This window comes from Pleurodeles waltl, chromosome 9 (genome assembly GCF_031143425.1).
Source record: "Pleurodeles waltl isolate 20211129_DDA chromosome 9, aPleWal1.hap1.20221129, whole genome shotgun sequence".
Taxonomy (NCBI): domain Eukaryota; kingdom Metazoa; phylum Chordata; class Amphibia; order Caudata; family Salamandridae; genus Pleurodeles; species Pleurodeles waltl.
The window spans coordinates 335,768,780-335,792,886 of record NC_090448.1 but is presented as its reverse complement, the minus strand read 5'-3'; the positions used below and the strand labels follow the sequence as shown (position 1 = coordinate 335,792,886).

General features: G+C 48.9%; 1 protein-coding gene across 1 annotated transcript in view; it reads left to right on the top strand.

Annotated features, from left to right (window-relative positions):
* USP4 (ubiquitin specific peptidase 4) overlaps nt 1-24,107 on the top strand; it is a 789,752-nt gene that overhangs the window by 480,661 nt on the left and 284,984 nt on the right. The window lies entirely within an intron of this gene.

Below are 24,107 nucleotides of genomic sequence, written 5' to 3'. Positions count from 1 at the left end.
GAGGGACTCCTCCTGTTTGTCTCCATTGCGCATGGGCGTCGACTCCATCTTCGATTGTTTTCTTTCCGCCATCGGGTTCAGACGTGTTCCTTTCGCTCCGGGTTTCGGAACGGAAAGTTAGCTCAAAATCGGAAAATTACGTCGGTATTGTTGCGTTCGGGATCGGGTTAGATAGCATCGACATCGAAGCGAAACGATAACATCTCCGTTGCCCTTCGGGGTAGTTTTCGATCCCCCGTCGGGGCCTGGTCGGCCCGACCGCGTGTGACATCGACGCTGATGGAACGGACCCCGTTCCGATTCTGTCCTAAATGCCACAACAAATACCCATATACAGACCAACATACGGTCTGTAACCTGTGCCTGTCGCCCGAGCACAGGGAAGAAACTTGTGAGGCCTGTCGTGCGTTCCGGTCCCGAAAAACGCTCCGTGACCGACGAGCCAGAAGACTGCAAATGGCGTCCACGCCGACAGGACACCGAGAATTCGAGGAACAAGAAGAAGTAGAAGCCTTCTCGATCCATGACTCGGACGAATTCGACGACCATGAAACAGTGAGTAAGATGTCGAAAATAGCACACAAGAAAGCTGACAAGGCCCAGGGGACGCCACTGCCATCAGGCCATGGCTCAACCCATAAAATCGGTGACCGACCATCGGCACCGAAGAAGGCCGAAATAGTGCAGAGATCGTCCGACTCGGGTCGAGACACAGGCACCCAGCCATCTCGGGACCGAGATAGTGCTGCCGACAAAGATCGACGCCGAGATAGCGGAGCCGAAGCTGCTCGACGCAGAGACAGCGGCACCGAGGAGGATCGACGCCGAGAGGGTTCGACTCCGAAAAAGAGAAAAGTGGCCTCGGAGCCGAAAAAGAGCGTGAACATAGTTTCGGTGCCAAAACGACCTGCAACCGAGCCAACTACCGGTTCCTATTCAGAGGAACAATCACTGTCCTCTCAAATGCGAAAGCATAGATTCGAGGAGGAATTACAATCCACCGAGGTGGACCACACTCAAAAACGGATTTTTATACAGAGTGGAACCGGGAAAATAAGCACCCTTCCCCCTATTAGGAGGAAGAGGAGACTTGAATTCCAACAAGAACAAGCACCACAAACAAAACTGGTGAAGAAGGTAACTCCGCCACCCTCTCCTCCACCTGTAGCTCACATTTCACCGGCACAGACTCCGTCACATTCACCGGCTCACACCACCTTAAGCCAAGGTGACCAGGACCAAGATGCTTGGGACTTATACGACGCCCCAGTGTCGGACAACAGTCCAGAGGCGTATCCTACAAAGCCCTCACCACCAGAAGACAGCACAGCATATTCACAAGTGGTGGCTAGAGCAGCAGAGTTCCACAACGTGTCTCTACACTCGGAGCCTGTCGAGGATGACTTCCTCTTCAACACCCTCTCTTCCACACATAGCACCTACCAAAGCCTGCCTATGCTCCCAGGAATGCTAAGGCACGCAAAGGACATATTCAAAGAGCCTGTCAAGAGTAGGGCAATAACACCGAGGGTGGAAAAGAAATATAAAGCACCTCCCACAGACCCAGCTTTCATCACCTCACAACTGCCACCAGATTCGGTTGTGGTAGGGGCAGCTCGCAAGAGAGCAAACTCTCACACATCGGGCGATGCACCACCCCCAGATAAGGAGAGCCGCAAGTTCGATGCAGCCGGTAAAAGGGTCGCAGTACAGGCTGCAAACCAGTGGCGCATCGCTAACTCTCAAGCGCTCCTAGCGCGATATGACAGAGCCCACTGGGACGAGATGCAACACTTCATTGAGCATCTACCCACAGAACTACAAAAGAGGGCGAAACAAGTGGTTGAGGAGGGCCAAAACATCTCCAATAACCAAATACGCTCCTCTATGGACGCAGCGGACACAGCAGCAAGAACAATTAACACGGCAGTAACCATACGAAGGCACGCGTGGCTACGAACATCTGGTTTTAAACCAGAGATACAGCAGGCGGTGCTCAATATGCCATTCAATGAGCAACAATTGTTCGGACCTGAAGTGGACACGGCAATTGAGAAGCTAAAAAAGGACACTGACTCTGCAAAAGCCATGGGCGCGCTCTACTCCCCGCAGAGCAGAGGCACTTTCAACACCTTCCGCAAGACAACCTTTAGAGGGGGGTTTCGGGGTCAAGCCACACAAGCCAGTACCTCACATTCAACACCGTCCACCTACCAGGGACAGTACCAAAGGGGAGGCTTTCGGGGCCAATACAGAGGAGGACAATTCCCTAGAGGCAGGGGAAAATTTCAAAGCCCCAAAACACCTACAACCAAACAGTGACTCACACGTCACTCATCCCCTCCACACAACACCAGTGGGGGGAAGAATAAGTCAGTATTGCCAAGCGTGGGAGAAAAAAACAACAGACACTTGGGTCTTAGCAATTATCCAACATGGTTATTGCATAGAATTTCTACAAATCCCTCCAAACATACCACCAAAAACACAGAATATATCAAAACAACATTCGGACCTCCTAGAAATAGATGTTCAAGCATTACTGCAAAAGAACGCAATAGAACTGGTACCAGATACACAAACAAATACAGGGGTATACTCACTGTACTATCTAATACCAAAGAAGGACAAAACGCTGAGACCAATCCTAGACCTCAGAACACTAAACACATACATCAAATCAGAACACTTTCACATGGTCACGCTACAAGAAGTGTTACCATTGCTAAAGCAACAAGATTACATGACAACCTTAGATCTCAAAGACGCGTATTTCCACATACCAATACATCCGTCGCACAGAAAATACCTAAGGTTCGTATTCAAAGGAATACATTACCAATTCAAAGTATTGCCGTTCGGTTTAACAACCGCACCAAGAGTCTTCACAAAATGCCTAGCAGTAGTGGCTGCACACATCAGAAGGCAGCAAATACACATATTCCCGTATCTAGACGACTGGCTAATCAAGAACGACTCACTGACAAGGTGCTCACACCACACAGATCAGGTCATACAAACCCTCTACAAACTCGGTTTCACCATCAACTATGCAAAATCACACATTCTGCCGTGCAAAGTACAACAATACCTAGGAGCGACAATAGACACAACGAGGGGAATAGCCACTCCAAGTCCACAAAGGGTTCAAAATTTCCAAAAGATTATACAACGCATGTATCCAACACAAAAAATACAGGCGAAGATGATATTACAACTCCTAGGCATGATGTCCTCATGCATAGCCATTGTCCCGAACGCAAGACTACACATGAGGCCCTTACAACAGTGCCTAGCATCACAATGGTCACAAGCACAGGGTCGCCTTCTAGATCTGGTGTTAATAGACCGCCTAACATACCTCTCGCTTCTATGGTGGAACAATATAAATTTAAACAAAGGGCGGCCTTTCCAAGACCCAGTGCCACAATACGTGATGATAACAGATGCTTCCATGACAGGGTGGGGAGCACACCTCAATCAACACAGCATACAAGGACAATGGGATGTACATCAAACAAAGCTGCATATAAATCACCTCGAACTACTAGCAGTTTTCCAAGCATTAAAAGCATTTCAACCAATCATAACTCACAAATACATTCTTTTCAAAACGGACAACATGACAACAATGGATTATCTAAACAAACAGGGGGACACACACTCGACACAGCTGTGCCTTCTGGCACAAAAAATATGGCAATGGGCAATTCACAACCACATTCGCCTAATAGCGCAGTTTATTCCAGCGATCCACAATCAACTTGCAGACAATCTCTCTCGAGATCACCAACAGGTCCACGAATGGGAAATTCACCCCCAAATTCTAAACACTTCAAACGGTGGGGAACACCTCAAATAGACTTATTTGCAACAAAAGAGAACGCAAAATGCCAAAACTTCGCATCCAGATACCCACACAGGCAGTCTCAAGGCAATGCCCTATGGATGAACTGGTCAGGGATATTTGCGTACGCTTTTCCCCCTCTCCCTCTCCTTCCATATCTAGTAAACAAATTGAGTCAAAACAAACTCAAACTCATACTGATAGCACCAACATGGGCAAGGCAACCATGGTACACAACACTGCTAGACCTATCAGTAGTACCCCACGTCAAGTTGCCCAACAGGCCAGATCTGTTAACACAACACAAACAACAAATCAGGCATCCAAACCCAGCATCGCTCAATCTAGCAATCTGGCTCCTGAAATCCTAGAATTCGGACACTTAAACCTCACACAAGAATGTATGGAAGTCATAAAGCAAGCTAGAAGACCATCCACTAGACACTGCTATGCAAGCAAATGGAAAAGGTTTGTTTGCTACTGCCATCATAATCAAATTCAACCATTACACGCATCTCCAAAGGATGTAGTGGGTTACTTACTACACTTACAAAAATCGAACCTGGCCTTCTCTTCCATTAAAATACACCTCGCAGCAATATCTGCATACCTGCAGATTACCCATTCAACTTCACTATTTAGGATACCTGTCATTAAAGCGTTTATGGAAGGCCTCAAAAGAATTATACCACCAAGGACACCACCCGTTCCTTCATGGAACCTCAACATCGTCTTAACAAGACTCATGGGTCCACCCTTTGAAACTATGCATTCTTGCGAAATACAATTCCTAACCTGGAAAGTTGCATTTCTCATCGCCATCACATCTCTAAGAAGAGTAAGTGAAATTCAGGCGTTTACAATACAAGAACCTTTTATCCAACTACACAATAATAAAGTAGTCCTAAGGACCAATCCTAAATTTTTGCCAAAGGTTATTTCACCGTTCCACCTAAATCAAACGGTAGAGCTACCAGTGTTCTTCCCACAGCCAGATTCCATAGCTGAGAGGGCACTACATACATTAGACGTCAAAAGGGCACTAATGTACTACATCGACAGAACTAAAAACATCAGAAAAACTAAACAACTGTTTATTGCATTTCAAAAACCTCACGCAGGAAACCCAATATCGAAACAGGGTATAGCCAGATGGATAGTTAAGTGCATCCAAATCTGCTACCTTAAAGCAAAAAGACAACTGCCCATTACACCAAGGGCACACTCAACCAGAAAGAAAGGCGCTGCCATGGCCTTCCTAGGGAATATTCCAATGCACGAAATATGTAAGGCAGCCACATGGTCTACGCCTCACACATTTACCAAGCACTACTGTGTAGACGTGCTATCCGCACAACAAGCCACAGTAGGTCAAGCCGTACTAAGAACCTTATTTCAGACTACTTCCACTCCTACAGGCTGAGCCACCGCTTTTGGGGAGATAACTGCTTACTAGTCTATGCACAACATGTGTATCTACAGCGACAGATGCCATCGAACTGAAAATGTCACTTACCCAGTGTACATCTGTTCGTGGCATCAGTCGCTGAAGATTCACATGTGACCACCCACCTCCCCGGGAGCCTGTAGCCGTTTGGAAGTTAGCTTCAACTTTGTACATTTGTAAATATATTAAAACTTAAATAGGTACATACTTATTCACTCCATTGCATGGGCACTATTACTAACAAACAACTCCTACCTCACCCTCTGCGGGGAAAACAATCGAAGATGGAGTCGACGCCCATGCGCAATGGAGACAAACAGGAGGAGTCCCTCGGTCCCGTGACTCGAAAGACTTCTTCGAAGAAAAACAACTTGTAACACTCCGACCCAACACCAGATGGCGGGCTATGCACAACATGTGAATCTTCAGCGACTGATGCCACGAACAGATGTACACTGGGTAAGTGACATTTTCATTTCCTAATTTATTTTAGAACCACAAGATTCAAATTGCAAATAAGTACATTATATGCAAGGTACTTTGCATAGGTATAGGTAAAGCTTTGAACCAAAACAGTAATGTACAAAGTTTTTTCATAAAATGGCAATAAGCTTTTTTTAAAGTGGACACTGCAAATTTCAACAGTTCCCGGGGGAGGTAAATACATTTTGGTTAATAGGGTACGTAAAGCACTTACAAGTTCAGTCCCAGGGACATAGGTAGCCCACCTTTGGCACACAAAACACACCCTCAGCGGCACAGGGGTGACCGGGTGCAGTGGGCAAGAAGGGTGCCTGGTTTGTAATAGGATTCAATGGAGGGACCCTGGGATGGTGGGGGGGGGGGGCTGTTGTCACTCAATCATTGCAGGCAGGGCACAGGGGGGCTTTTCGGGCCAGCCACCGACTGGGCAAGGGTGAGGATCGCCTGATGGTCACTGCTACACTGGTGGTTGGTTTCTCACGGGCCATGGGGCTGCGGGTGCACTGCTTCTCCAGGAGTCTGATATTTTCGTCCCGGGTAGTCGTGGTCAGGAGGGTCCTCGGGTTTCCATCTGCAGGTGTCGTCGTGGGGGTGCAGAGAGGTCTGCCCTGGGTGAACACGTCTTTGGAGTCACCTGGGGATCGTCTGAGTCGTTGGTTTCTCTGGACATGGGCCAGGGGCGTCGGGTGCAGAGTGGTGGAGATTCACGCTTCTGGAGTGAGGTTGGAGTCTGTTTAAAGATGGTTTCGTCTTGCTTGGTTAGACAGGTCAGCTGTCCACAGGAGTTCTTGATCCTTTGTAGTTGCAGGGCAGTCCTCCGAGTCGGCAGAGGTCACTGGACCCGCAGGATACATCGCTGGTGCAGGTTCTCTGAAGTTGGAGACAGACCGGTAGGGCTGGGGCCAAAGCAGTTGTCTTCTTTCTCCTTTTCTGCAGGGTTTTTCAGCTAGGCAGTCCTTCTTCTTTGTAGGTCATCAGGAATCTGATTTCCTAGGTTCACGGTCATCCCTAAATACTAAATTTAGGGGTGTGTTAGGGCTGGAGGGCAGTATCCAATGGCTACTGTCCCTAAAGGTGGCTACACCCTACTTGTGCCTCCTCCCATCCCTATCCTATTGGGCTAAATCCTCCAAAACAAAATGGAGGCTTTTCCAAGGAGGGGCTCACTTCAGCTCTGGTCACCTTAGAGGTGGACCTGGCTGAGGGGGTGACTCCTCCTTGTTTAACTCATTATTTGCCCTGACTTGCCGCCAAAAGTGGGGACTGTGTCTGGTGGGCAAGCATCTTCACTAGCTGGAGTGGCCTGGGGCTCTGTAACTTACAGTTCTTTCAGGGGGAGGTGTGAAGCACCTCCACCCAGGATAGGCTTTGTTCCTCTTCAGAGTGCACAAAGACACACTCTCCTCCCCGCCCCCCCCCCCCCCCCCAATCCCCAAATGTGGCCAGAAACTTGGCTGGGAGTGGCAAGCTGGCAGAGACCAGTCAGCTTAGCACTAGCAGTTGGGCTGGCATGCAGGGGGCATCTCTTTTTCAATAAATTCCACATTGGCATTAGTGTGGGTTTATTGTACTGAGACGTTTGATACCAAACTTCTCAGTATTCAGTGTAGCCATTATGGAACTGCGGAGTTCGTTTTTGACAAACTACCAGACCATGTACTCAGTATGGCCACCCTGCACTTACAATGTCTAAGAATTGACTTAGACACTGTAGGGGCACAGTGCTCATGCAGATATGCCCTCACCTGTGGTATAGTACACCCTGCTTCAGTGCTTGAAGGCCTACTAGAGGGGTGACTTACCTATGCTAAAGGCAGTGGGTTGTGGACATAGAACCCTGAGGGGAGTGCCATGTCGACTTGGTCTTTTCTTCCCACCAGCACACACAAGCTGTGAGGCAGTGTACATGTGCTGAATGAGGGATCCCCAGAGTGGCATAATACATGCTACAGGCCTTAGGGACCTTCCCTGGCCACAGGGCCCTTGGTACCAGGTATACCTTTTACAAGGGACTTAACTGTGTGACAGAGCTGTGCCAATTATGGAGGCAAAGGTGCAGTTTTGGGGAAACAACAGTGGTGCTGGGGCCTGGTTAGCAGGTTCCCAGCACACTTTCAATCAAAGCTGACATTAACAAAAGGCAAAAAGTTAAGGGGTAACCATGCAGACAGTGGCATTTTCCTACAGTCACTGATGAGGATCAGGAAGAAGTGTGAACCTCTCCCTGTCCTCCTTTCCCACAGTCCTAAAGATGGGTCAGCTGAAGGAGCTGTATTCTCAGACACCCTCTCTGCCCAACAGCAATCTGACTGTAGACATGTTATGAGGCGGCATTCTGGGCTGCTTTCTTTAACTCCTGGCCAGACAACCTGGTGTACCCACTATGTGGACACTGGAGACAGCCCGCCTATCAAAAACAAGATATACCAACAGTCTGATCAAGTCAGCAAGACATTGGAGTTTGGGGTGATTGAGCCCTTTGAGAGTCCCTTGGCTAGCAGAGTGGTTATAGTTTCCAGGCCTCATTCCAAGGGTGGTAAACCAGAGCTGAGGTTGTGTGTGGACTACAGGCCTCAATGCTGTCACCAAGACAGATGCACAACATATCCCAAGGGCTGATGAATTAATTGACAGGTTGGAGGCAGGAAGATTTCTCAGTCCTTTTAATTTGACATCAGGGTGCTGGCAGATTGGTCTGACTCTTGGAGCAAAAGAGAAATCTGCATTTTCGACCCCAGACTGGGATCATCAATTCACTGTTATGCTCTTTGACCTAAAGGAGGCCCATGCTACCTTTCAAAGGTTGGTGAACAAAGTCCTGACTGGGTTGGAGTCTTTTAGTGCATCATGTCTTGATGATATTGCTGTCAATAGCTCTACTTGGCAGGATCACCGGATCCACCTTGGCAAGGTCCTTGAGACTCTGCAGAGTGCAGGCCTCCATATCAAGGCGCAAGCAAGTGCCAGAGAAGGCAGGGCTCTGTTCTATACTTGGACCTCCTTGTACCTCTGGGCCAAGTTCAACACTTGCAGCCCAAAATCCAGACTATTGTGGTCTGGGTTGCTCCAACCACCCAGACTCAAGTCAGGGCTTTCCATGGCTTGACTGGGTCCTACAGCAGGTTTGTGAAGGGGTATTAAACCATTGTGGCACCCTCTCACAGAATTGGCCTCTAGGAAAATGCCAAAGAAAGTAAACTAGACCTTGAGGTGTCAAAAGGCTTTCAACACTCTGAACGAAGCAATGTGCTCAGCACCTATTCTTAAAGCTCCAGATTATTCTAAGCAGTTCATAGTGCAGACTGATGCCTCTGAAACTGGAATAGAAATGGTCCTATCCTAGAGCAACAATGATGGCCATGACCAGCCTGTTGCTTTGATTAGCCAGAGGTTACTCCTCAGAGAGCAGCGTTAGAGTGCCATTGCCGTGGTTTGCTCCATGAAGAATTTGAGGCCATACTTGTTTGGTACTCACTTCCTTGTTTAAATTGACCACAGGCCTTTCAGATGGCTAATGCAAATGAAATGTGAAAACACTAAACTGTTGAGTTGGTCCATTTCCCTACAGAGACTAGACTTTACAGTGGAGCACAGACCTGAGGCTGACCATGCAGATGGCATTTCCAAGTTTTTCCACTTAGATGATGAAGACTCTCTTGGGAAAGGTTAGTCTCATTATCTTTCTTTTGGGAGAGGGGAAGCGTAGGAAAGTGCTTCTTTCTGACATCATAACTCCCACTTTTTGCAGGGTATTTGATGCAATTTTGACAGAAGTGCACTGTGTTCCTGCTAATCAGGTCCCCGGTGCAAGATCTCTTTCCCTGTAACTGTGCAGTTGTACTCCAATTAGCAGTACGTGTAACACTCCTGTAAGTACCTAGTAAATGGTACCCCCAGTACCTAGGGGATGGGTACTGAGAAAGATCCCTAAGGGCTGCAGCATGTATTGTGCCAATCCATGGACTCCTCAGCACACTCTTGCAAGCCACCATTGTAAGTTTTGTGGTATGATAGAGACAAAAGTGAAAATATGACATGATACACATTCTGTGTGCCATGTCCGCAGACACTACGTGCAGTATATGTAATTCACCCCCACGGAAGGCCTTACAGCTGTAAGGCAGGGTGCATTATTCTAAATGTGAGGACATATCTCCTTGAGCAGATATGCTACTGCGTTGTCTAAATCAATTCTTAGACATTACAGGTGAACAGGGAAGCCATCATAAGGTATGTACTGGGCACTGGTCAAACCGAGTTTCCCAGCTACATAATGGCTTCACTGAAACCTATGGTGTTTGGTATCAAACACCTCATATTAATAAACCCTCACTGATTTTGTTGGTTGATTTTATTAATACATACACCCAGAGGGTACCTTAGAGGTACACCCTAAAACCTACTAGTCCTCTAGTGTGCGGGCTGACTGGTACACTCCAGCCTGCTGCCACGGACAGGTTTCTGACCCCCTGCAGATGAGAGCCCTCGCTCTCTGAGGCCAGAAACAGTGCTTCCTCCAGAGGAAGGTGTTCACAGCTCCTTCAAGCAGGATGGCTAGTAATTTAGTATACCAAGGCCATGGACTTCAGAGTTGCTGCCGCCTTTGATATGCAACCCCAGCATCACCCAGATCTTCAGGATGCCACCCCCTGACCTGAGGCCCTTTTGGCAATAGGACAGATGGAAAACTAGCCTTGCTAGGAGGCATGGAGTACACCCAAGTCAGACACATCCCTAAGGTGAGCTGCCTGATGTTGTGCCCCACACCAGGAAAAATCCTCCAGATTGATGATGACAGAATTAGGAACTCTGGGTCAGGGTTATGCCCACTTCTTACAGAAAGTGGTCATATAGGTAGTGTAGCCCATTGGCTACTACCCTTCACTCCCCTAACACCACTGGATCTAGCATTTAGGGGAGACCATGGCACCAGGAAGTTAGATTCTACTGACCCGAGAAGGACACCGAAGAGAGCAAAAAGCAAACATTTAGGCACAGCAACAGGTTTGACCCCAACCCTGCCAGCCTGCCTTTTGTCCTCCACAATTGTGACAAAGTTGTCTTGTCCTGCAGCTGCTCTGTCTCCAAAAGCCTGGTAGGACTGCCAGCACTTTGAGGAATACCCAGCATCTCCCGTGGAGTGATGAAACAACTTCCCTGCACCCGGCAGGCACCCAAGAAGAGCTGTGAGAGACCCTGACCACTAAAATCCACCACCTAAAAGCAGCACTGCTTCCTAGCCCCTCAACTTGAGTCGAAGTTGACCAGCGGTGCCAACGAGGTCATGAGACTCTCTAGAGCTGAACCACATCCTGGAGTTGACCATACTGGTCTCCCAGTTGCCGCCTGCTGCCTCTTCTGTGCAGGAACCAACAAATGCAAGGAGTCTTCACAACATGACCCTGCCTGACAAAGACCCACTGCACACGTGGCCCCCTAGCCCCAGTTGCCATGAACCAACAGTGTGGTTGTGTGCCCAAGACCCACAAGACTTGAGCCCCTTCCGACGAGTTTAGCTGGACTGGTTACCCTGTCCCCACTTGCAGCCTGTTTTCCCCAGGACCGTTTCCCATTACATTCAATGGGACACCCGGTGCAGTAAAGCACATCTGCACCCGGATGCCCCAGTGCCTCCCAAATTGACCTTGTTAGTGCTGCCTTAACGCTTGCTCCATACTCACCTTAAGTCCAGGAGAACAGTTGTGTAAGTCACTGCCAAGCACCTGTATGGGGTATCTGTTTCTTTCCCATAGGCTAACATTACTGCATTAGCCTATGTAAGTGCATTTGCTGTATATTTCAAAACTGCTAACTTAAAAAGTACTTATTCAGTAACGAAGTGCTTGGTGCTTAAAAATAAATAAAAAAACATAATGACATAAAAATAAGTGTTATTTTTCTAAATTGCTGTGGATCTCTTTGTGTGTGCGTGTCATTTATTGACTGTATGTATCCAACGAATGTCTAATACTCTCCTTTGATTAGCCTAGGCTGCTTTACCACACTACCACAAATGGAGCATTTGGGATTTAGCTCTGTTTGCTTCTAAAGGGATACCTGGATTCTTTACACAGCATATCTCTTTTTGGTATACTATATAAAGAGCTAGCTTCCTACACTCATCTTTTGAATTCTTCTCCAGGCATCAGACGGGATCCAGTGCTGGCCTAAATGTAGATCTCAGCCCGCTCCTGCGACAGGTCGTTTTCATGATTTAAGCCCACGGGCAAATCCAAAAAAAGGTGCAAGAAATCCAAGCATGACTCGGGCAATGCCTTCCACACTCAATCTCCTGAAAAGGCACAAGGCATCATTGTGCCTCCAGGTCATGCACCGTAAGTCGCTCTTCTTCAGAGTCTATTCCAAAACTTGATCAGCAGCAACTAAGATTTTCAGAGCCACTGACGAAGCCATAACAAATACAGGACTTCTTCTAAGCCATGCTGATGCTTTTGGCACGTTACTAGTTCCCCTATTAGTGCCCCAGAGCCCCAAGGATCCGAGGGGGCCTTTCAACTAGCCTTCCGTCACCGGGTCCACCCTCAGTGCCAGTTGGTCCTTCGGGATCTGTTCAGGGCTTTGGACAGTCTTGGGCACTGTTCCCTCCCTAGCACCATTACTGGAACTGTGATGCTGCTGCCATCAACTCTGGTCGAAGACTGCCAACCCATCTTGCTGTCTAACATCAAGATAGCAGTGCACAAACCAAGCTGAGCACTCCCTTATCTAAGCTGCAGCCTCTTTACCACCATTCTGATTCCGACACGGTGCTCCTGCCTTCTGGAAGGGCTCAGGTCTTTAATTAGTTATTCGGTTTATGCTCCTATGGTCTATGATGCTGGAGATGACATTTTCCAGATTTACCTACAGGTATGAGGACCACGAAGATGCAGTGGTCTGGAAACCTCTTGATAAACTGGACTAGTGGCCTCCCCTTCCTTCAAAGGCTTGCCACAGACAACCATGCCTCCTTTGCTATGGTTGTGCAGCTTTGCCAGTTGTCCTGACCCTCTACTTCCATTCTCTGAGGCTCTAAAGGATATACTCTAAGGTACGTGGGCTGAACCCAGCAACCCAGCTTTCCTCACCCAACACCCTACTCCTGAAAGCCTTTTGTTGTATGTTTCGTTCAGGGGAGTAAACCCAAACTTATATCTCGCTACACCCAGCCCTTTCATGGCTGCTGTACCTGGAGGAGAGGGCAACAGGGACAGAGTGCAGGCCAGCATTCTGCCCCTCCAGTTCTCTTGCCTACCCCCCAAGTTTCTTTAGTTCTTTAGCTTCCCTTGATGGCACAAAGCCACCTAGTCAGCAGGTTCTGGGGCTTTATTCCAATGTGGAAGGTGATAACTTTGGACAAGTGGGTCCTTCAAATTGTTCAGCAGGGTTACACTTTACCATTTCTCAAAACCCCACCACACCTTCCACTATTCCCAGACAGGCTGAAGGAGGATCACCTGTTGCTCTTGCGTTAGGAAATGAAGGCTTCAACAAGCTGAATGGACTCTCCATGCACAAAGATACCAACAACCTCCACACCCCCATCAACTGCCTGCTACTGAACAACTGCTCCCTCCACAAACACACCACCAAACTCTGGAATTTGAGCGACACCTTCCAACCATACATTGCCTTCCTTACAGACACCTGGACCAACAAACAGACATTGCCATCGCCACTCCCCACGGATACAACATCCTAAGGGGGGACAGGCCCTCCCAACTGGGCGAAGGAATCACCAGTGTACACTAGTCCTCATACGTGTCAAGGCCATCCCAGAAGAACAATGCACCACAATGGAGCACCTTCACTTCCTGGTCCATTCCAACCACAACCCTTCCATCTGTGGTCCCCTGGTGTACAGGCCACCCGGCCCCTGCCCAACTTTCATTGATGTTGTAGACAAAGCTACCCCCTAAGCCCTGGTGTCAGAGGACTACCTTCTCCCCGGCGACCTGAATTTTCACCTTGAGGACTGCTCCGATCCAAAAACCACTGCTCTAGTCGACAACCTTGTCACCCTCTGCCTCAGACAGCTGGTCTCCGCACCCACACCCATCGCAGGACACACACTGTACCCCATCTTCACCTCACGTAACCAGATCACCATTGAGACCATCTCCACCCAGAGTGGACCGACCACCACTGCATACACTCCACATTCACCGCACCCAGCAGCCACACCCACACCCTTAGGACCCCACACGGGAAATGGAACAAAATCACCAACGAGTAACTCAACTCATCTCTTGCCAAATCCCTCCCTCCGATTACGCCAACACAGCAGCGCATAATATCAACGAATGGATCACTGAATGCGTCAACACTCTAGCCCCCCTCCGGCTGACATCTGCCAAAGGCGTACCTAAGAAAGCCAACTGGTTCACCACCGAACTCCAAAAATCAAAGCATATCCGCAGACGTTTAAAGAAAAATGGAGGAACAGCCAAACCAGTGAAGACCTCGCCTCCTTCAGAGCCGCAACCGCTGCCAACCTCTGAAAAATCAAGAACGCAAGGAAGGACCCACTCCAGGAGCGCATCAACTCCTCCACACACAACTCTAAGGAACTCTTCTCAATCATCGAGTTTACAGATCCCCTCTCTGAAGACACTAGTAACCTCTGCGACAAACTCGCCACCTTTTTCCATCGCAAGATTTAGGGAACCTACGACAATTTCCTCCCGGACAATCCTGTGACTGACCCCCCCCTCCCCAACCCAACCAGACCATCCACAGCTGGTCCACGCTCACCATGGACGAAACAGTCCGCGTCATGAACAGCACCCACTCTGGAGTGCCCCAAAGACCCCTGCCCACACCACATATACATCAGAGCCTCCATCGCCGCTGAGCTCCAGAACACAATCAACTGCTCCATCAACATTGGCACCTCCCTGGAGGACTGGAAACACACCGAAATACGAACCCTCCTAAAGAAACCTTCGGCCGACCCATTGGAACTAAGAATTTCCAGCCCATCTCGCTACTACCCAACCCCACCAAAGTACTGGGGAAAGCAATCCACGTACATCTATGGAATTTCATTGAGGCCAACAACTCCCTGGACAGCTCCCAGTCCAGCTTCCTCAGCAACCACAGCATGGAGACAGCCCTCCTGGCAGCCACCGACAACATCCGATTATTCGTAGACTACGGCCACACTACAGTGCTCATACTCCTTGACGTCTCAGCAGACTTTGACATGGTCTCCCACAGCACTCTAAGCACCAGACTCCACGATATAGGAATCCGTGGAAGAGCCCTGGAATGGATCCACTACTTCCTGTCAGGGAGGACGCAGAGGGTCAGACTCCCACCCTACACATCCAGACCCACAGGAGTCAACTGCGGTGTCCCCCAAGGATCCTCACTGAGTCCCACACTGTTCAACGTATACGTGGTACTTCTCACAGCCATCGTCAGAAGCCACAGTATGACCATCATGTCATATGCAGATAACACACAACTCATCATTTCCCTCACCGAAGACCCAGTGTAGGAAGCTGGCTCTGTATATACTATATCAAAATGAGATATAGTGTGCACAGAGTCCAGGGGTTCCCCAAGAGGCTTGACAGAGTAAATAATAGATAATACTAATGCTCTATTTGTGGTAGTGTGGTCGAGCAGTTAGGCTTATCAGAGGGTAGTGTTAAGCATGTGTTGTACACACACAAGCAATAAATGAAAACACGCATTCAATGACTTAACTCCAGGCTTATAGGTTTTTATATAGAAAAATATATTTTGTTAATGTATTTCTAATGTAGCTTCTCTGCACAATAAATCCACACTGACGCCAGTGTGAGATTTATTGAGAAATGCACTCAGAGGGCATCTTAGAGATGCCCCCTGCATGGCAGCCCAACTGCTAGTGCTAAGCTGACCGGTCTCTGCCAGCCTGCCACTTCCAGACTAGTTTCTGGCCTCATGGGGTGAGTGCCTTTGTGCACTCTGTGACCAGGACAAAGCCTGTCCTTGGTGGAGGTGCTTCACACCTCACCCTGCAGGAACTGTAAGTTACAGCGCCCCAGGCCACTCCAGCTAGTGGAGATGCCCACCCCTCCGGACACAGCCCCCACTTTTGGTGGCAAGTCCAGAGCAGATAATGAGAAAAACAAGGAGTCGTCACCCTCCAGCCAGGACAGCCCCTAATGTTTCCAGAGCTGAGGTGACTCCTTCCTTAGAAAATCCTCCATCTTGCTTTGGAGGATTTAGCCCAATAGGATTAGGGATGTGCCTCCCTCCCCAAAAGGAGGAGGCATAAGGGGGGTGTAGCCGCCCTCAGGGACAGTAGCCATTGGCTACTGCCCTCCAGCCCTAAACACCCCCCTAAATCTAGTATTTAGGGGTGACCCTGAACTCAAGAAATCGGGTTCCTGACGACCTAACAAGAAGGGCTGCTGACCTGAAAACCCCGCAGAGAAGGAGGAGACAAAAACTGTTTTGGCCCCAGCCCTACCAGACTTTCTCCAGATTCAAAGAACCTGCAACAGCGATGCATCCAGTGGAACCAGGGACCTCTGCCGACTCCGAGAACTGCCCTGCGACTCAAAGGACCACGAAACTCCTGTGGACAGTGGCTCTGTCCACAACAACAATGAAGAAACCATCTATAAAGGGACTCCCACCTCACTCCTGAAGTGTGAGTCCCCAACACCCTGCACCGACTCCCCTGGCCCGTGTCTAGAGAAACCACACTGCAGCGAGGACCCCCTAGGTGACTCCCATGGGGTGTCCACCCTGACACGACCTCCCTGCACCCTCAAGACGATGCCTGCAGAGAGAATCCAGAGGGTCCCCCTGACAGCGACTGCCCGGTCACAAAGAACCCCATGCCTGGAAAAAGTACTACACCCGCAGCCCCCATGCCCGAGAGGAACCAACTACTGGGGCAGGAGTGACCAGCAGGCAACCCTCCTTCTTGCCCAGTCCGTGGCTGGCCTGAGAAGCCCACCTGTGCACTGCCTGCATCGCCAGATTGATCCCTGGGTCCCTCCATTGATTTCAACACAAAACCTGACACCTAGTTTGCACACTGTTCCCGGCATCCCCTGTGCCGCCGAGGGTATATTTTGTGTGCATGTTTGGGCACTCAAACCCCCCCAAGTGCTCTACAAAAGCACCCAGGTCTGCTCCCCGAGGACTCAGGTACTTACCTGCTAGCAGACTGGAAACAGAGCACCCCTAGTCTCCATAGGCGCCTATGCTATTTATGCCCCTTTTTTATCTCTGCTCCTGACCGGCCCTGTGTTGCTGGTGCTGGGTGTTTGGGGTTGACTTGAACCCACAACGGTGGGCTGCCTATGCCCTAGAGTCTGAACTTGTAAGTGCTTTACTTACCTGACAAACTAACCTTTACTTACCTCCCCTAGGAACTTTTGAATTTTGCAGTGTCCACTTTTAAAATAGCTTATTGCCATTTTATGCTAAACTGTGTACATTACTGTTTTACTTCAAAGTTCTATATTTACCTATGCCAAGTACCTTACAATTTATGTACTTGCTTGAATTCTGAATCTTGTGGTTCTAAAATGAAGAAAATATTTTTCTATATAAAAACCTAGTGGCCTGGAGTAAGTCTGAGTGTGTGTTCCCATTTATTGCCTGTGTGTGTACCAACAAATGCTTAACACTGCCCTCTGATAAGCCTACTGCTCGACCACACTACCACAAATAGAGCATTATTGCCACTATCAACCTCTAAGGGGCACCCTGGACTCTGTACACACTATCTCTCACTTTGAGATAGTATATACAGAGCCAGCTTTCTACAAGGGGTGACTTACCTATGCCACAGGCAGTGGTTTGTGGGCATGGCACTCTGAGGGTAGTGCCATGTTGACTTTCTTTTCTCCCCACTAACACACACATGCTGCAAGGCAGTGTGCATTTACTGAGTGAGGGATCCCTTAGGGTGGCTAAATGCATGCTGCAGTCCTTAGGGACCTTCCCTGGCCACAGGGCTCTTGGTACCAGGGTTACCTTTTACAAGGGACTTATCTGTGTGCCAGGGCTTTTCCAATTGGGTAACAGAGGTACAGGTTTTGGGAAAGAACACTGGTGCTGGGGCCTGATAAGCAGGGTCCCAGCACCCTTCCAATCAAAGCTGGCATCAACACTAGGCAAAAAGTGAGGGGGTAACCATGCCTACAGTGGAATTTTCCTACACCCAGACACAGCCAAAAGGAACTTCCACTCAGGAATGGAGGCAGTCGCCACTTGGATGGGAGAAAGCTGCCTCAGTCTCAACTCTGACAAGACTGAGTTCATCTTAGGAAACACCATCTCAGCTTGGGACGACTTCTGGTGGCCCATATCCCTGAGCCTGCGTGCACCCCCCCCCCCCCGCATCGACTGAGTACACCCGCAACATAGGCATCATCGGCTCCTCCCTATCCATGATCCTCCTCCCAGTCTGCCTTAGCCCTAAGTGTAGTCCTAGGCATGTCTTCATTTATAGCTCCATACAAATGAGAAACTAGGTGTCTTCCTCCACTAAATTCCAATTGCTTCCTAAACAATTCTGAGGACTTCGGAACTTTAGGGTATGTATGCCAAATAACTTCCACAATGTCCAGGATACTGGCATACTCTTGGAACTGTCCTTGACCCACGCTAAAGGTCTCTTGTGGTTCTTCGAAGGTAATAAACACCTCGCTTGTGTATAGGTCACCCACTGATGAACTCCCACCGGCTCACCAGGCATTAGTGTCGACCACAGCATCAACTGCCAGAAGGTCCCAGAAATTGAACTCCCTTGCAAAGGGGGCCTTTTTCAGCATTACCTTCACCATTCGTTCCCACAGGGAAGGTGTATGGTTAACTAAATATGGGGCCTTGGGGGTATGTCTTCCACTCTGGTGAAGTTGCTGTGGCAGGGTTCCTCCAAGGGTGTTGTCCCTGAGTAATTCCTTCTCCCAGTTGTCCCCCTTGGATAGCCAGTACGCTGCAAGTTATAGCTAGGAGGCTAAATAGTACATTTTGATATTTGCCAGTTCCAACCCTCATTCCTCTAAGAGTAAGTTTAAAACATTCCAGATTATCCTACTACGACCTCCCGTCCACACCAGAGTGGTCAATAGGGAGTGTAGATGTTTGAATATAGCCCTGGGGAGTGTGTCGAATGAGTGCTTTAGAGTATATAGGCAGCGTAGTAAAAATACCATCTTTGCTACAGCTACCCACCCCATAAGGGACTGGGGGAGTGTATTTCAGAACTGTACAGATTTAGTCAGTCCCTCCGTTGCCCAATCTGTGTTATATTGGTTCCGTATTTGGGTTGTATGGGCCAACATTATTCCCAAATAGCAGAATCGTTAAGTCTCCCATTGTAAGGGCAGGTCTGGCAGTGTGGCAGGATCCCGTTTCACCATTTGGCACGATCCCGTTTCACCATTTGGCACAATGGGAATATTAAGGATTTAGTCATCTTAATCCTCAATCCTGATACTTCGCCAAATGTATCCAGGTAATTTAGGAGCAGCAGTAGTGAAACCCTCGGGAGGTCAAATAAGAGAGTATCATCCGCATATAGTGAGATCAGGTGGTTCACACCTTCCACCCCGATTCCCTACTTCCTCATGTCCTGCAGAAACCTTAGAGCCAAGGACTTCAATGCCATCTCAAATAGTGCCCCTTTCAATGTTCAGGGGGTCAGAGCACTGCCTAGCCAGTCTGACCCTAGAAAATATTTCTGTGGAGAGCAGTGTGACCCAGTTTCGAAAGCAGGGGGCCAACCCCATTGCCTCCAGGACTGCTAAGAGGTAACACCAGTTCAGTGTCAAATGCTTTGGCAATATCAGTAGACAACAAAACGTCCCCTACAGCATGGGGCCGCTGGTGTTCTTGACCGCTCACTCGTGTGCCTTCACCTTTGCCTCTGGTTGCTAGTGCTGGCCTCACGGTTTCCAGGTCAGGCAGGTAGCCCCCGCGTGCCCGAGTGCCCCTTCCCCTTGCAGATTCACCCGGGTCCACAATGGGCAGGGGAACACTTCTAATTTTCCCTGTGGTGTGGTCCTGTCCGTTCCTCACTGCAGGTGCGTGCCAACCTTCTGTTGTGCTTTGACAGGGTAGGGACTCCCAGCTTTCTGACTCAGTTTCTGGATGTTGAGGTGGCCATGTGCACACAGGCCCAGGGTCGCCGGCAGTGGTAGCAGCACAGAATAGGAGCTCGAATGGAGCTGCTGGGGACAAACAGTGCCTTAGTTTCAGTGGGTAGGTGGGTCCGTGGGCCCCTGCTTTCACAGCAGGTGGGGCCCCTTCTCAGTGCACTGCCCTCTTGTCTCGTGCCGCCTCCTGCTGCCTCTTTCCCAGCGTCCGGGTCCAAAAGGTGAGCTCGCAGCCATCAACCACTCCACTCCATAGGGCCCCGAGCTGAAAGCCCCATCCACCTCGCACCACTCCTGGCACGCCTCACCTCTTGTGTTGAGGACTGCTTGCTCCCACACGGCTCTTTCAGTGCGGACTCTTCAGCGGTTAGCTCTGCTTCCACACCCCCCTCCCACCCCCGCCCCAACCCCCCTCTCCTGTCATCGCTTCATGACTGCTACTCATGATGATATCCATGCTCACCTGGATAGCATTGTTCAGGCCTGGCTGGAAGACACCCATCAGCATCCTCAAACTAAGCCACTCTCCATAACTGAAATCACAGTTACAGTCCAGAGCATGCAAACAAGCCAGCCCTTGGTAGTGATGGGCTGACAGATTATATATAGAGTATATAGCTGTTTTTATCCCACTCTATTTTACAATCTATGAAGAAGAAAGATTACAGTTCTTCCCACCACCATGCAGTGCAAAGCCGTGCTGCTAACCCTGCTCAAAACAAACACACCCACCATCCAGTGAGAATCCTATAGGGCCCGGTCTCATACTATCATGGACAATCCGATCGTGTCCAGTATCATAGTGAATATACTTCTCCCACTGCTGCTGGGTCTAGTTATCCCAAATCAATCTGGCTTTGTCCAAATCTATCTACATCGCACAGTTAGTGTGCAATTGTTTGTTAACAACCAACTATGACCAGAGCTGGATGCCGTTCCCTTCTTTTTCTATGCCACAAAGGCATTTTATTCACTAGAGTGGATATATTTAGTTGCTTTACTGGAGGGAATGTTCCTAGAGTGAGTACTTCTGAATGGGATTGGGCCCATATATATATATATATATATATATATATATATATATATATATCTCAAGTGCCCTATTCAAGAGAAGCAGATTAATGCACATAATCTCTGCATTAAGTTAGATTTATTACCATTCATGGCGCCAGAGTTTGGGTTGTAATACTGGCTTATCTGCAGAACTTATTAATCACTAAGTATTAGCTGAAGAGGTCTTGTAAAAGACTCCCAGTGCTGGAGGTGTTGTGCTGTAGTGGTTGGATTCTGCCACCTGGCTCGATGGGGTTTGGTGGATTACTGCATCTCAGCCTTCTCTTTTATGAGGGGGTCTGTGCCGCCTATCACATGCATGATATAACTTGCACAGCACAGAAGTACAGCACTTGTACTGCTGGTGAAAAGGCTGGTGGCCATTAATTGGTGAGATGTCCCTGTCACATAGCACAGAAGCGACTGATATACCTATCCTGTTGAAAGTACATGGTTAAACGTTAGCCTCTCCTATTCACACTACACATGCCCTAAGGACTTTTGGGCTTCATTAAGGTCATATTGTCATCACCCATGCATGTCACCTTGAAAGAAGCAGATAATTGAGCAACACCTGGTCATCTCAACAGAAGGTTTGTGACAGTTGTGTTTAGTAACATATAGTGGTCCACCCAAGGTATGAGCATAGTTAACAGCAAGGATGAAAAGTTGTTCTGCTTGAAGTTAACATATTGATGAAATATATTGCTGATGTATGTACCATCCACTAGATTATATACTGCTCGGTCATACTCTAATGTACAATGATTAATACATTTTTGTAGGTGACATAGTCTGTGTTGTATTTCAGTATCTGATAGAGACTTCCAGTTGCAGATTCCTTACCTTAGAATTTCCCCAGGCGTCAGATTGGATCCTGAGATTTTTCTTCAAGCAGTACCTCTGCACGTCGTCGGGGGGCGCCGGTTGACTCAGAGTGCAGCTTTGGTGTTGTGTTCACTGTGATGATGTTGCGTCATATATAGGTGCCACCCTGGTGCGCTGACGTCCATTCTTTTCTTTCTGGGCAGCCTACTCGCAGACTTTGAGAGAGCTACCTTCAGTCATTTTTTAACTGACTTTGACTGTCTTGTTGAGTTTTTTGACACTTTTTGGTGCATCGAGGATGTCACGTGAGACTGGTTTCAAGCTGTGTGACTCCTGTCACTGTGTGACGTTGTCCTGGTGTTCTGGCACTCGGTTCTGCATCGCTCCAGGCCTTGTTCGAGAGGAAAGTCACAAGACTGCTTGCAGAGCCATTACCAAGCTTCTTCATCCCACTCTGTCCTTAAGGCATTTGGGTCACGAAAAGAAGTCTTGATCGGAGGATGCGACGCGGGAAGTGAATCAATGCTCTAGCCCTTAGTCTGCTTCTGGATTGGCTGTGCGCTCCCTGACTTTCCGGGAGCCAAAGCCACCCCTGCCCAACTCAAGGAGTTTTATGAGGCAATGACCCTCATTTTTGGGCAGACCGGCCCTCCTGTGACTCCTTCGAGACCCGTAGAGTCTGAGGGCGTCCCCTTGGGGTCCACGCCAGCAGCTCCGGTCCTGGCTCCATTATCGGATCTGTGCCGAAGCCAGTCATGCCAACGCAGCCTTACCCGGCGCCGTCACAGATGTTGCCCCTTCCGACATTGGTTGGGCCCAAGATCGACATTGACCCAATACTTATACCTGACTCCGACCCAGAGCTCAACACTGGTTCTGTCTTCTATGAGGCCTACATTCCCCATGTTGGAACCTGACCCTTATTCCTATTGGTACGGGGAAAGTTTGGAGGGCTCACTGGACCCTTTATAATTCCAGCTGGAAGACCTAGAGGACTAGGCACGGGAACTGGGTGAAGCTACCAGTCTGGATACCTCTCCTGATGCTGGCTTGCTTTCTCCCCCTACTGTGGCTACGGAGGGGGGAGTGTCGTATTCTATGGGAGTGAGAAGTGCGGCCTTTAGCTACCTTGTGTGGCAGTCAGGACTAAACTCTAGACTGAGGTGCTTCAGCCTGGGGCTTCCACCCCGGAACCCCTACTGGGTACCTTGTCCAGACTCGGCACAGGGGCTCCTGTAAACAGGACAGTCTCCCTCTGCCATCGGCCTGCGCGGAACGATCCTAAATTCCTGACCCAGCACCCTATGTCTGAGAGTCTTGTCATCCAGGCTCATTCCCTTCTGCACCCCTGGATAGGGAAGCGAAGAGACTGGATCAGATTGCGCAGAAATTGTTCACTTCTTCCAGTCTAGCAATGTGGTCTGAGAACACCCTGTGCCTTTTGGGACACTATTCCCATACCTCATGAAGAAGAAGGGACTCCACCTTCTGGACACAAAAAGAGCGTTGGGGTTCTACCTCAATCGTACAAAATATTTCCGGATGGACGATCAAACCTTTGTAGGTTATGTGGGTGCGAAGAAAGGTCCTGCGGTGGAGAAGCGGACCATCTCTCTGCATCAAGAAGTGCTATGCTCTGGCAAAGAAGCAACCGCCTGAGGGTTTGCGTGCTAATTCCACCAGAGCAACTGCTACAACCACTGCATTGGCACGCGTAGTTTCTGTCCTGGACATTTGCCAAGTAGCAACCTGAGTGTCTCTGCACACATTCACAAACATACCTGCCTGCACAGTCAGGTCCGCAGAGACGGCTACGTAGTCCGTTCGTTCCTGGAGGACTTTTTAGTCTGATCTTGGTTCGCAACTTACCTCCGAGGATGGTATTGCTTGGGTATCTATTCTAAGGTAAGGAATCTGTAACTAGAAGTCTCTATCAGATGAACATGTTACTTACCTTTGGTAACATTATCTGGTAGAGGCATATTCTAGTTGCAGATTCCTTACCGACCCACCCATCCTCCCCGCATGTGAACTGATTTCTAGGGACAGGGACTCCCTTTTCAGGGCCCTAGTTCTGGCACACCAATCTAAGTGTTCTTCATGGCTCAGGGCTACCGGTGTGGAAATTGGTGAAAAGAAACTTCCGTACACGCGCCGGGGTGGTGCCTGTATATGACTGCAACCTCATTACGGCCAACACGACGGCAACGATGCACACAGAGTTGACTGACGGCACACAATGGTCTGACGATTGGGGAAATTCTAAGGTAAGGAATCTTAGTCTAGAATATGTCTCTACCAGATAATTTGTTACCAAAGGTAAGTAACTTATTCT